Source organism: Charadrius vociferus, unplaced genomic scaffold, assembly GCF_000708025.1.
Source record: "Charadrius vociferus isolate BGI_N301 unplaced genomic scaffold, ASM70802v2 scaffold42, whole genome shotgun sequence".
Classification (NCBI taxonomy): domain Eukaryota; kingdom Metazoa; phylum Chordata; class Aves; order Charadriiformes; family Charadriidae; genus Charadrius; species Charadrius vociferus.
The window spans coordinates 2,047,554-2,060,664 of NW_009647469.1; positions in this window are offsets into that span (position 1 = coordinate 2,047,554).

Consider the following 13,111-nt stretch of genomic DNA (forward strand, 5'->3'; position numbering starts at 1 on the left):
AAATAGTCACGTTATGTCCTGTAAAACTACTCAGCAAAATGCATACTTCAAATCCTTTGCTGGGTAGCTGGTGGGTGATTTACTGATATCCAGGGAAAAAATGGTCTAGTCCTCAGATGAAAGAAAAGGAGACATCTACTTTTTTTCTTTCACTGAGCAGTGATTTAACATACTATACAGAAATGCATATTAGGGACTGAAAAGATGAATTTAATGCTTAAGAAACATATGGAAAATTTTAGTGTTTCTTAGAAATCTGATGTGGTTAGAACCAACAGGAGTAAAAGAAACTACAACTGATTCTTGAAAGGGTAAAGTCTAACTAAATTAGAGTCATTGATAATCTGAAGAGTTGCCCCTTCATCCCCAAACTGATAGATGGGAATAGGTGGGCATGAAGATGGACATTTCAGCAGCAACAGAGGTGCTGGAGAATATGCGGGACCTGCTTCATAAATAAATAAATGCATAACAACTTTTAATAGCCTTTGATCATTTTATTAGTAGAAAGAATGTCAATATAACCCATTCTGACAAAAGTATTGAGAAGGAAATCTATAGCCATATTATTACTTTCCGTTCTTTTGGTTTTGTTTCTTTCTCTCTTCCTTTTTTTTTTTTTTTTTTTTTTTTCCCCAGAGGGTGGTTTTGGGTGAAGGATTGTGTTATTTGTTATTTTTGGAAGGTTGGAAAGGAGGTAAAGGCTTGTTGCCGTTTGTTTACACTCAGCACTAAAGTTACATCCTCATATAAGAAGTGCTAAACATTACTAGATAGCACTTACTTTGTGTCAGTGTCATTATTGCACATAGTACTACATGTTTAAATAGCAATCACTCCTGCTTGCTAAGAACAGATACAGCTGTTAAGAGTGTTTCAGAAAATGAAATATTTTAACACAACCAAATTAAACCAGTTCATAGAAGTCTATGCCCAGTTTTAAATCTCCTAACTCTTTTTTTATTTTATTAGGTAAAAAACATCTTTAGGGAAAGAAAAGGGAAAGATGAACCAAATGCCAGCTACAGCAGATGAAATAATTATGAATTTCAGAAAAAGTGGCTATTAAAGAGTTGTGTAAACATTTGTTGTCTGAGTGTTGGTTTTTTTTGTTTTGCTTTGTTTTTTGTTTGTTGTTTTTTGATGGTTTTTTTTTTTGTTTTTTTTTTTAACTCTGATTTCTGTTTCTATATGTCCTGGCACACTGTCATGATATTCTTAATCTCTAGTAATGCACTGGGTAGTTGCAGAAGCTTGGCATTGTAATAAAGAGATGCAACCAAGAGCTGCCTGGGTCACCCTTTGGAGTTCTGGATAAAACTTATTCTTCAGAAACAGTGTTCTCACGTTTTTGTAGTATACCTCATTCATGACCTAAGAGATCCATTCATATGTGAATCACTAGTGTGTACATGGCTATTCGAACTCTTGCAATTCTACCTGTGCAATGAAGAAGGTAAAAATGAACATATTCTCCTATGTAGCTGCCATTAATTGTCCAAAGCCATTAAGAGGACTTTAATAAATACACAAATACACAAATAATGAGTCAGCTAATTAGTAGATAATGCTTAAGAAAACGTTAGAATAGGTTGTGTTTTAAAAACTTACATTCAGGGAGCTAACCTTGTAGTAGTGATTTGTTTTATATTTATGGAAGTCTAAAAGTAGATACTATTCTAATTTAAAATAATACTCCTACTTATACCCGTACTAATACTTGGCTGCTGGAGAATGCTAGGAAAAAGAATGGTCATAAACATACCAAGATTAAAGGTTAAGGTTTCAGTCTACTTCTAACTTGTCAACCCTTTTGCATGTACCGTGGGTACCTTCCCATGGCCATATTCTCAGCTGTTATAAAGCTGTGTGATTCAGTGGAATCTATTTGAAATAATGCCAATTTGCACTAGACAAAGTTTTGGTCCAGGACAGGTAATTAATAAAACAAAAGTAAGATCGGATTCACCTTGGCATCTACTCGATACCAATACTCATTCCTGAGCATTTATTCACCTTTTAACTCTTTTCCAGAGTGTTACTATTTTACTATTCCCAGCAGATTATTGTGAAGAAAAAAAAAAAAGAAATTAGCCCCAAAATAATTTTTGCAATGAGTTTAGGCTATTCTAAGTTTTAGAGAATTTGAGGAAGAAAGAGAGGCTATTACTGGAAATTAGAAAATTAGTGAAAAGGAGAATGATCTGAAGAGAGAGTTAAAGGTGAAGATCAAATATTAAAAAAAAAAAAAAAAAAACCAACCCAAAAAAAACCCCCCAAAACCAAACTGAAATAAAAAGATGTTTCATACAAGCTGGATGTGGATGTCAAAATTTTTACCTGTTGTCTGCTTATTTTCCCAGCAGATATTCTCAGTGATTTGACCATCCACTGCAAAATAACTAGATAGTCACAGTAATGTCATCCGCTTTTTGTAAAATATGGTTCTACTTTGAAAATACCCCTCAAAATTGTATCTCATTGTATTTCTCATACATTGTATTCCTCTCAAATTAACTTAATCAGCATGTAAAAAGAGATTAATCACCTTCATCATAACAACTGTAATGTCTGCAAATTCTTCGAAGAAAAATAAAAAATGCAAGGTAATTTGATGCTGAGTTCAAGCCGCCTGAATTTTCTCCTTGTGCAGTATAAACAAATAAAGTTGGTTTTGTTACACATTGCTCCTTTAAAAATGTGTATGGTTGCTAAAATCACAAAAAGAGATGTCTGTTTTTAGAGATGGATTATCAGTCCTATCGTTTCCTTTTTTTTTTACTTAACAGGTCCTGGCATTTCAGAAATCCTTACCCTGCCTCATTCTGAGTAGTTCACACTTCACATCATTACAGAGCTTGGGCACTGCTGTTGTTAGATGTTGCCGTAGTTGTACATTATATTAAACTGTTATATACTTTAGTTATTATCTGTACATAGCTGTTAGAGGTAGCAGTCATCTTTCTGTTATGCATTTGTACAGTAGGATCTTATGCATTAAGTTTTTAACTGTTTTTTAACTTTTATACTAGGTCATTAATAAAACATACATTATACAATGTTAGGATTAAAACATACAACTCCAACGTTGTCTGTTGATGTCTTAGCCATAAGTTATAAGGATTGAATCAAAGTCTCAACAACACATAAATATGTGGACCATACTGAAGGTGATAAAAAAGTAATATTAGGAAAATAGAAGCTTGAACCATAACTAACAGATTCTGGGAAGCAGAAGTTGTTAAATACTTAGAGACATTTTTTTCTGAGCTTTGGGATTTTTTTATACTCTCATGGGATCAAATGAACTTGTCACCTGTGTGTGACATCTTCATATCTGCTTAAGAAGAAAAGAAGTTATTATGAAACAGTTGTTGCAAGGTATGAGTCACCCTGGGTTTATAGAGCATTAAATGCATCAAATAGAGTTACTTTTAAAGATGTGATGAATGAAAAGTACTTTGAACAGTCAAAAAAAAAAAAAAAAAGAAGATGTGTACCTCAGATGAAAAATCTAGTCTTGTAACTTTGACATATTCTTTGATTCTCTTAGGAAACTGCCCTGGTAATGGTCTGAGTTATGGAAGAAACTAAGTCTGTACTAACAGACAATGGCTGGACTTTCCACTACCAGTGTTTTTAGTGGTTACAGAACCAAGGCAAATTAATTGCCAAAAAAAAAAAAAAAAGGTCTGTTATCATTGTGACCGTGCAGTATTTCAGAATTTTGCATTTTGTCTACACTCAGTCTGTTCAGACATAAATAGTATCATGACATACAAAACAATAAAGGAACAAACCCATTATTACAATGGTTAAACACTTGAGAAGTGCAGACAGACCTATACAACCAGTAAAACTTAAAAGTATATAAATATAGCCCAGAAATTTGAGAGTGGCCTTCACGGATACTTCTACACAGATAACTGAAGGAAGGCCAGCAGCGCACCTTTAAAGTGAATCTCCCAGTAGTCCCCACATACCGTGCTTAGCTTTGCACTGTGGAGCAGTTTCAGTGTGCATGAAGGGGATCCCTTTCAGGTGAAGGTAAGCTACAATATTTGCTTCAGCAGCAAAACTAATGTATTCCAGGTTTCAACAGGCATTATGCCTATGGGACCCAACTAGAGATAACCCAAAGTCAGAAGTGCTTTCAATATGTACAGTGCGGATTTCAGGTCTTCAGTCCCAACTATTTTAATCCTTAGACCCATTCCCATTTATGTACACTACTTGCTAGTGTACACATAGCCACTGACTTCATCTGGCTTGGAAGTTTCTTGTCTCCTAATAGCTCATATCAATGTCTAGAGTAACACAAGCATTTAATGAATGCAGAATTCATGAGTCAGAGAAAGTGTTTGTATTTCATGGAAACCATGATTTTCTTTTTCATCAGTATGACACTATAAAACACTTCTGCTTAAGAAGATTTGCAGTTTATAGTATGATTATGGTGTTCATTAAAATGAATTGGGTAGTCAGTAGTCCTTTTTGAAGATTTATTTAACGTATTTTTGAGGTTGCAGTGGTGATCATTAAATTATCGTCAGCTGCCATATAGCCAGCACAGTAACTTCTTGGTTAAAATGAAACAGAAGTATTTCAGAGACACTGCAGTGACTGTTGACTCTTCAAATGGTGACCTGATTATTTTACCATTTCCATCATGTACCACAGTTTACAGCGCTTAGTGTAACAGAAGGGATTTGCTTACACATTGCTCCTAGCATAAAGTCACTTTAAATTAGATGAACTAGTAGAGAAATGCTCTTAAAACCTCCCAAAGCGATATATTGTTATCTCTTTTGCTCAGTAATGAGAACTAAACCAGGAGAGAAGATTTATGAAGATATTAGGCATAACAGCTGAGGATGAATTTTTCTTATCATACACTCCATGCTATTTAGCTTGTTTGGTTTAACCAGTAGGAAAGTGAAATTAGCCTTTACCCACTAGGGAGAAAGAGCAGAGCAAGTACTCCACACGTACCCATGAAGTGATACAGATCCCGAATGCAACCAGAGAATTCAGTAGGTACAAGGCAGAGTAATAATAATGGTGCAATACTGTTTTTTTCTCCTTTAATTATGCCCCTTACTGAATGAGGAAAAGGCACATATGGCAAGGGAATTTATAGCAGCGAAATGAAGTTACTATTCCAATTAATATTTAACTAATTTATACTAACATGAGCAGGATCTGTAATCCAAGTTTCCTCGTATAATCCCAGTGAATATTTTAGACACTATATTACATGTAAATCCATATATGAAATCTGTCCTTTCATTCCCCTTTTTCTCCATAACTTTCTTCGCCTCCCTATCTTCATTTGTACCTTCCAGTGAATCTTTGAAGGGATTTTTTAAACAAAATAATGATCTATACAAATGAAACCCCGAGTGGCATTTTTATTGAAAGACATTGAAATAAAAAGAAAAGAAAGATGTAAAATTGCTGAAGACAGAAAGAAAAGAAACAATCTTGAAAGGAAAGACGAGAAGTAGCAGAAGTAGACTGAGCAAATCTCTTCCCTTCCAGATTACAAACAGAAGTATGTTATGCCTTTGACAGGAAAAGTCTTTTCTGATAATAAACATCTGGATTATGGTCCTCTTTCTCCACATGATACATTATGTAGGGTCATACAGCTTAGGAGTCTGGCTATTCATTGCCAGATGATGGGAGTAGAAACAGCAAATTAAAAATATAGTTAATATTATGTCATCATTTAGCTTCCACTTATTTTAAGTATTTTGTCCTAAACCAATCAGCTTCAGTGAACAGTGTAAAGTAAACACATATCTGCCACAGGAGGTGCAATAAATGCTCATAGCAATGCTTAACAGTCCTTCTAATTCAACATTTCTGAAAATTTCAAAAAAAAACAAGGTTATAAAGTTAGATGATGTGGGAAATGAAATTTAAGTCTGATGCAGAATAATCAAAGTCAGATTTTTTTCCCCAGAAAAATCACAAATCTAGTAATCCTTGGATTTTTTTTTTTGTTCTTAAAATATCTTCAGTGATGTTTTAAATTATAATTTGCATAACAATAGTATCATTTAGCCAAAACAGCATCAGGGCCTTGCTTTTCAGGCATCATATGTAATAATAAGCATCCTTTGTACTGAAGATCTCATAATCTAGAGACAGGCTGGTAGGAGGAAAAAAATTACTCCCATTTTTCTGATGAGGACTTTGGGCACCAAGGCATCAAGTAGCTCAGTCAGAATCATATTTAGAAGTTGGAAAAAGTGTCAGGATCTGTAGTCTCCTCTTTCTGACTCACACTTATGTCCATAAGAGAACATTATTTTTCTTGATTTATCTATGATTTAATACTTTGTGTTAGGCCTTAAATGTTTTAGATTCAGCTTCACATATTAGTCAGACTCTTTGATGCTACTGTTGTAAGTCATTTGTTTATGGGGGATGACTGCTATGGAAGCCTTTCATAAGTACTTAATACATATACTTCAGAGATAAAGAATGCCAAGACACAAAGAAAAAAGAAATAAAACCATGGAATCATTTTTCTGTAACGTAGGGGAGACTTTGGTATAAACTATAGTACAAATGATTACCTGTGGCAAAGATTTTAGTACAGACAAATACAAAATTTATTACCCTTTCCGAGCATGGATATATTTCTCAAACAAAAACCCTACTATTGAGGAAAAGCAAAAACAAATGGAATTTATCTGTGTCCCTGGCAGATGGAACTTTTCAGGATAAACTCTGAAAATTAAGATTCAGAGCATTTAATATTTCTTATTTCTTTCTAAAATATAACATAATATACTCAGTCAACCAGTTATAATGTAAAAGAAGGACATATTTTATATTACCCAGTAGGTATTTTAATAGTTAAATCACTAATTATTGTTTTGAAGTTTTTATACAACCGTAGATTTGTTTTAAAACACAGTGTTAATGAGGAGAAATCTATTAAATTATGTACAACAGGAATTATCCATATGATTATAAACTAATGTTCTAATTTACCAGAAAACCCAAATCAAAAGTAACTCCTGATTTCAAATTGCTTAAAAAGATGGACCTAACATGAATAGGTTCAGAATAATATGTTTTTTTAAAAGTACACTATTTTATCAAAGTCAAACTATACCGCTGAGTTAGTGTACAATAGTGTGTATCAAAAATGGAACATGGGCAGTTCAGTAGGATTCTGTTCCAAGAAAATTCCGTGAGCAGAAGTAAAAACAAATTTGAAAGTTCAAACTCGTTTGCAAAACAGAAATGTTATCTGCCAATCAGCCATGTTATTAAACAAATATCTAGGAGGTGCGACCTATCTACTTCCTTGAAAAAAAGTGGAAGTAAAGCAGGAAGAATTGAAAGAAATCACATAGCCTTCATGGCCCTCATTCGAGAAAGCCACTGAACTTGAGTGTGTCTATTTTGACTACATTCTGGTGTGAGCTTAATTTTAAGCTCCAATTTAATTCCGATTGACTTCATCGTAAAATGGCGGTTTTCTGCAATAAGACCCAACTGCACAGAATGGAATCTTAACAAGCAGTGAAATGAAGGCAAAAAGAAAAATCACGTATGTGGAAACCAAGTGCTTGAAGGGCAGAGACAGAAATAATGAGATGAATCTGTGGTATGAAGAAGAATGTGCACTGAAAGTGGAAGGTCAATGTCATTAAATATAGTGTCATTCCTTGCTCCTGATGTATTATGTGATTATCACATGCCAAACTTGTTTAAATTCTGTTACTGTCAAACATAGTGTAAGCAAAAGTTAAAATGTATAGGGTCTATGGAACAGTGTAACGTATCTCTGGCTGTTGGCATGTTTCGGAAGTCATCAACCACGAAGCACGGCAACTGGGGCACATAAGCATTTGCACTGCTATCCCTATCTTTTTTTTTCCCCCCACTGGTAATTTGGGATGTTATCCTTCTTCGGCAGTGATGTTGGTCTTTTCAAAAATCTTGTCTATGCTCCTGGCCTAAAGGATATATGTGCAACCAGGTATTGCATAGTATATTTAGATAGTAAACATGATCATTTGCACCATATAATTCCTTCAGAAAGCTTTGGCTGTTCTGAAAAATGTCAAGTTTCTTTAGGTATATTAATTGTGTTTTCTCATGTGAGGGACCACTTAGAACTACAGTTATCCTTTGCATGTACAGCAGTTCACTTACATGTATATCCTTAGAGCTATTTATTCAGTTTAACATATAATTGTGAACAACTATTGCTCACTGATGGAGTCTATTTGAAATAGAATAATTTCATATCATGCATTTGTACACCACTCAATTATGAATGCAATAAAGTCCATAGTGCATATATTTATTAAAGTGAAAACATTATCCTTTAATTCTTTCATATATTAAAAATATTTGCCTTATTTCAATTTTTATTTAAATTTCAATAATTTTCAACTTTATTTCAACATTTATGTGCATATGTATATATATGTAAATCTGTATAAAGAATGTGCTACAAAATGAGTTACATTGCAAGGAAGTTTTAAGTTTCTTGAGTGGGTAACAGGATTTTATTATACCTCTGTTTTAACGTTAACATTTGTGTATAATACATTCCTTGTCTCACAGATAAAAGAACAAAATTGTTTTAAGATTGTATTTCTCTCTCTTTCTTTTTTTCTTTTTTTATTCCAAAAAACCTGTAGAAGAAAATTTCAGGATCAAGTAAAGGCCATTCAGCTCATCAAGGACAACTTCTTTCCTCAATACTTTAATCCCTCTGGGTGCCATCTGTTTTATGAAAAGTTCTGGTGCTTTGTTTCTGCCGCCTTACCTAGTATGTCAGTCTATACATTTATGATCTGATTGGGACAGGATATATCTTCTTGCATTTCTTTAAATGTATTTTATGACTGTTTCTTTTTCATTTAATCTGTGGGAAACTAACACTTAGTAACATTTAGTATACCATTTCACTAAAAATGTTTGACTTCTGACCTATAAAGATGTATAAGAGATTTAAAAAAGAATTATTTCTTGTCTTTTACATAGCAGCAGGCCCCAAAGCTACGCATATTTTAAAATTAATTAATTACCATTATGATCTGAAAAATAAGTCATTCTAACACGTCACATCTACTTTCTTTTTTACCTTCGCTTGTCCTTTTCTCCATATAAGATTGAGCTCAACAAAGCTACACATCTCAGAAATATTTATTAACCCTTCTGCGTTGTAACTTTTGAACTTTAATTCTATTTAAAGTACATATAATAAAATGATAACAGCAATAATTATTGGAAACTTACTGGAAATCGTCTCTTTTTTCAGAATATAACAACAGCTATATCTTGGAATTTTAATTTACATCTCCATTTTAAATATTAGCAACTCCTTCATTTCTGTAATGGACTCATACATCTTTTTAAAAATGTATTTAATTTTTATTTGGATCACTGAAGCTAATGTATGCATAAGCTCACAAGCTGGGAGGCTTAGAGGGACTGAGCTCTTTGTCCTCAATACAGACAAAAAGCCGTGTCTGGGCAGCCTCATTTACATTAATTATAATGTTGCCTCACCATAGTTTCAATTACTGTTTTTTATTGCTTCAGCTGGTATTTAGTGGATTGTTTATGCCCTTGCTAGGTTTGTTATTGATCAAGGACATACGGGATAGAAATTCTATCTGAACAATGCTTCACACTCTTCACCTAGCTAAGAAGGTCATTAGCTCCCTATGGCTCACAAACAGAGAGCAGCTCTGCCACTACCAGCAAATCCCAGTTATCACCTAACTGTCTTCCCAATACTCTGATGTAGACTCCAATAACGCAATGTTAGGTATAGTTCTCTGTGCCAGGAGAAATTGTTCGTACAATCACAGGCACACTTTCTTGTACACTTTGTGAGTATGATGGATTCACTTTCGAGCTGGCACCTGAGATACTTTTAAGCAAAATACTGTTCAGTCGCATCAGAATTTTTTAAACTAGGGAGATATTTTCTGTTTGATATAATAATATTTTTTTTCAATATATGTTAAACCACAATGTAGCTTTGTTTTGCTCTCTAAGTACATTAAAAAGAACTAAAAACTGGCAAAGTCTCCCAAGATTTCTAGTACACATTTATATTTAGTGGAAGCCTATGTGTTACAAAGACTTTTATTCAAGCATTTAGGAATTCCATCTAAGTTTCCTATTCTAGCTTCTGCAAGAGGATATTTGGAAATCAATGGAACCAAATGAATTGAATTAGTGGTGACAGTATAGAGAAACCTGTCGAGCTTCACAGAAGGTCCTACTTAAACCGCTAACAGTCAGCAGAGGCAATGCAAAGTTGAAAACCCAAACTGTGCCAAGTAGAGGGAAAAAAAGGTTTTTGTAGATTTCAAGAGGCAATAGCAATGCAAATCCCATTTCTGAGTAAGAAGAAATTGTATTAGGAATAGCAGTAATGATGTCATAGAAAGGGATAGGTTACTTCTGCATTAGAGAAGGACTCTGCAAAAAAGACATTTCAGGTGTCTATCTCACCTATGAAAAACTTTTACCTACATGGCTGTTTCTGTGCAATTATGCTTGACCGCACAGGACAGTTGACTACTAACCCACTGTTCAGTTGGTTATATTCCTAATGTGGAATTCATGGATTTTGCTTGTTTAATTAAATGCTAATATCATTATACTGTATTTTTTGTTTGTTTGTTTCAAGTTTTTTTCCTTGCAGACAAGTTATATATTGTTTTGTATTTCTATAGGCACTATAATTTTTGAAAGTTTTTGAATGGGAAAACTATTTCTAAAACACAACAAGAAGATTTTATTTTAACGCCTCAAAAAACGGCAGCAGTTCTCTGTCATGACTTTCTCCAGTGCTTAGGGACATGTTTTAGTGCTGGACTTGGCAGTATTAGGTTAATGGTTACACTTGATGACCTTAAAAGTCCTTTCCAACCTAAATGATTCTATGATTTTATGAACATAACACCTAAAATTGACGGGCTGATCACAAATCTGAAGTACCTCATGGAGAGCTGCTCTCACATAAAGCCCTGTTTTCACATTTTTGCTGGAAACCTGTAATTTTGTTTATTATTTTAAATGAATAATCAATAAATGTAAATTATAATAATAAATAGAATATAATAAATAACATTTAAAATAGAAGGTGTCCAGACCACCTTCTCTCTAACGATTTTAAAAGACAGTAAACAGCATACTTTCATCCAAGACAAAAGCAAAGGCAAGGATGCTCAAGGATTAAAGTTTTGGCAAGATATTATTTTGGCATATTAGGATGCCAGAAGAATGTAGAAGACCAGATGGCTCTTCTGTTTAAGGAAAGCAAGTGAAGAGGCTGGCAGTCAGTTCAGGGATCTGATTCCTAACTGGCATAACTAAAAGAGCTTCAAGACATGAAAGAAGGAAAAAGACTTGTTGAAGGCGATGTTTCAAAATAAATACATGACCTTTTGCTCTAAGAAGGACAGAAGGACATACATGAAGGAGAACAAGGAAGATTTTTGAGTGTTTTTTGCTGTTAAATGCAAAAGTTATGGCTTTTTCATTTTTTTCACTGACAGTAAAATACTGCCTCAAAAATTTACAAAAGGGTGTTCGGTACATTTGCTGTATTTAGTGGTGTCAGCCATAGCAACCTGCAAACTTGGGTAATGACTCGTCTAAACAGGTAGATTTCTGGGCCAGAGAGTTTGAGTTGTCACTGTTCGGTACTTTCTTTGCATATTGGAGATTATTTTTTTTCCAGTTAGAAGAACCTGATTCTGAAAGTTGGGAAATGGGTGACAGTCTAGTGTGTACAAGCAATTTTGGAAAATCACATTATTTGTTTTATCATACAATCATAGAATGGCATTTGTAAATGTGGCCTGTGTGTTTTACCTCTGAAAGTCTCGGACTTATTGACAGCTAAAACATTTAAAGGGTAGTAAAAGTGGAGGCAAATCAGCACAAAATTTTATTCACAAAGTCATGTGGAATGGCTCTTGAACTACTCTGGGCACACTCTTCACCCAGGACAGAACACTTCAAATGCCGTGTACTTAGTGTCAGACATGCTGAATTATATAAGATTAAGCATTCTGTTTTATGAATAGGAATGAAATGAAGTACAAATTCAAGTTCTTATCTCATTCCAGTGCTAAAAGAACAGGCATTCTTGCCTGTCTGTGTTGATCTGGATTTCATACAGTTTATTTTGAAATGACTGTTGACTTTGTCATATTTATTTTATTGCATCTTCCACAATTTCTGCATAGTCATCATAGCTTTATCTATTCCCTGGACAAGTGTGTCAGGTAGAAGAATAACATTTCTATAATTTATTATTAACTTTCACACTTATCCTTGAATAGACAGATTACATCAAATTTGTCATTTTATTTTCCACACTACTTACATGATAAAAGTTATTTAATAGATTTTATGAGGCCAAAGAACAGCATGGCAACCATTTAGCTTGGTCCTGACTAAAACAGACCACAGGATTTAGTGAGGTCACACATTTAAATCAGTAACCCTGAGCTACCACATGTCTTTTCACAGGGCTTTCAGACTTCTAAGTGATAAAGAATGAGAATGATTTTGGATGCAGTTCATAAAACTTAATGCTATAATAACAAAAACAACAAAAAGCATTGGAATTTTAAAAAGGCACAGCACCTAGTCTGAACTTCTATAGATTTCATACCTTAGTTGACATCTTTAGTAAAATAAGAAAGTGTCTGCACTTAGAAACTAGTCAAGTTCCTTCTAGTTTGGTAAACAAAAAAAATAACTTTCTTTGCCTCAAAGAATAAGGCAATCACTGTCAGGAGGCAGTAATAGCAGGGCTGCTCCCAAGGAAGGAGTGTGAGGGTGGCAGGGTGGTCCGGGGCAGGCAAGCCGGTGCTCTCCCGGATGGGGCACAGTGCGGAGGCAGAGCAGAGCACAGCACAGCAGAGCAAGGCGGCCACAGCAGTGCATCCACCAGTAGCGCAGACATCGCCGGACAAACACGAGATGACGAGCGAGGTCAAAGATCAGTCTGGGGAGTGCAGTCAGCCAGTCAGGATGGGCAGGAGCAGGGCTGAGCTGGGGGACACCCACAGCAGGGCTTAGGCAGGTGCCCAGTGCTCAC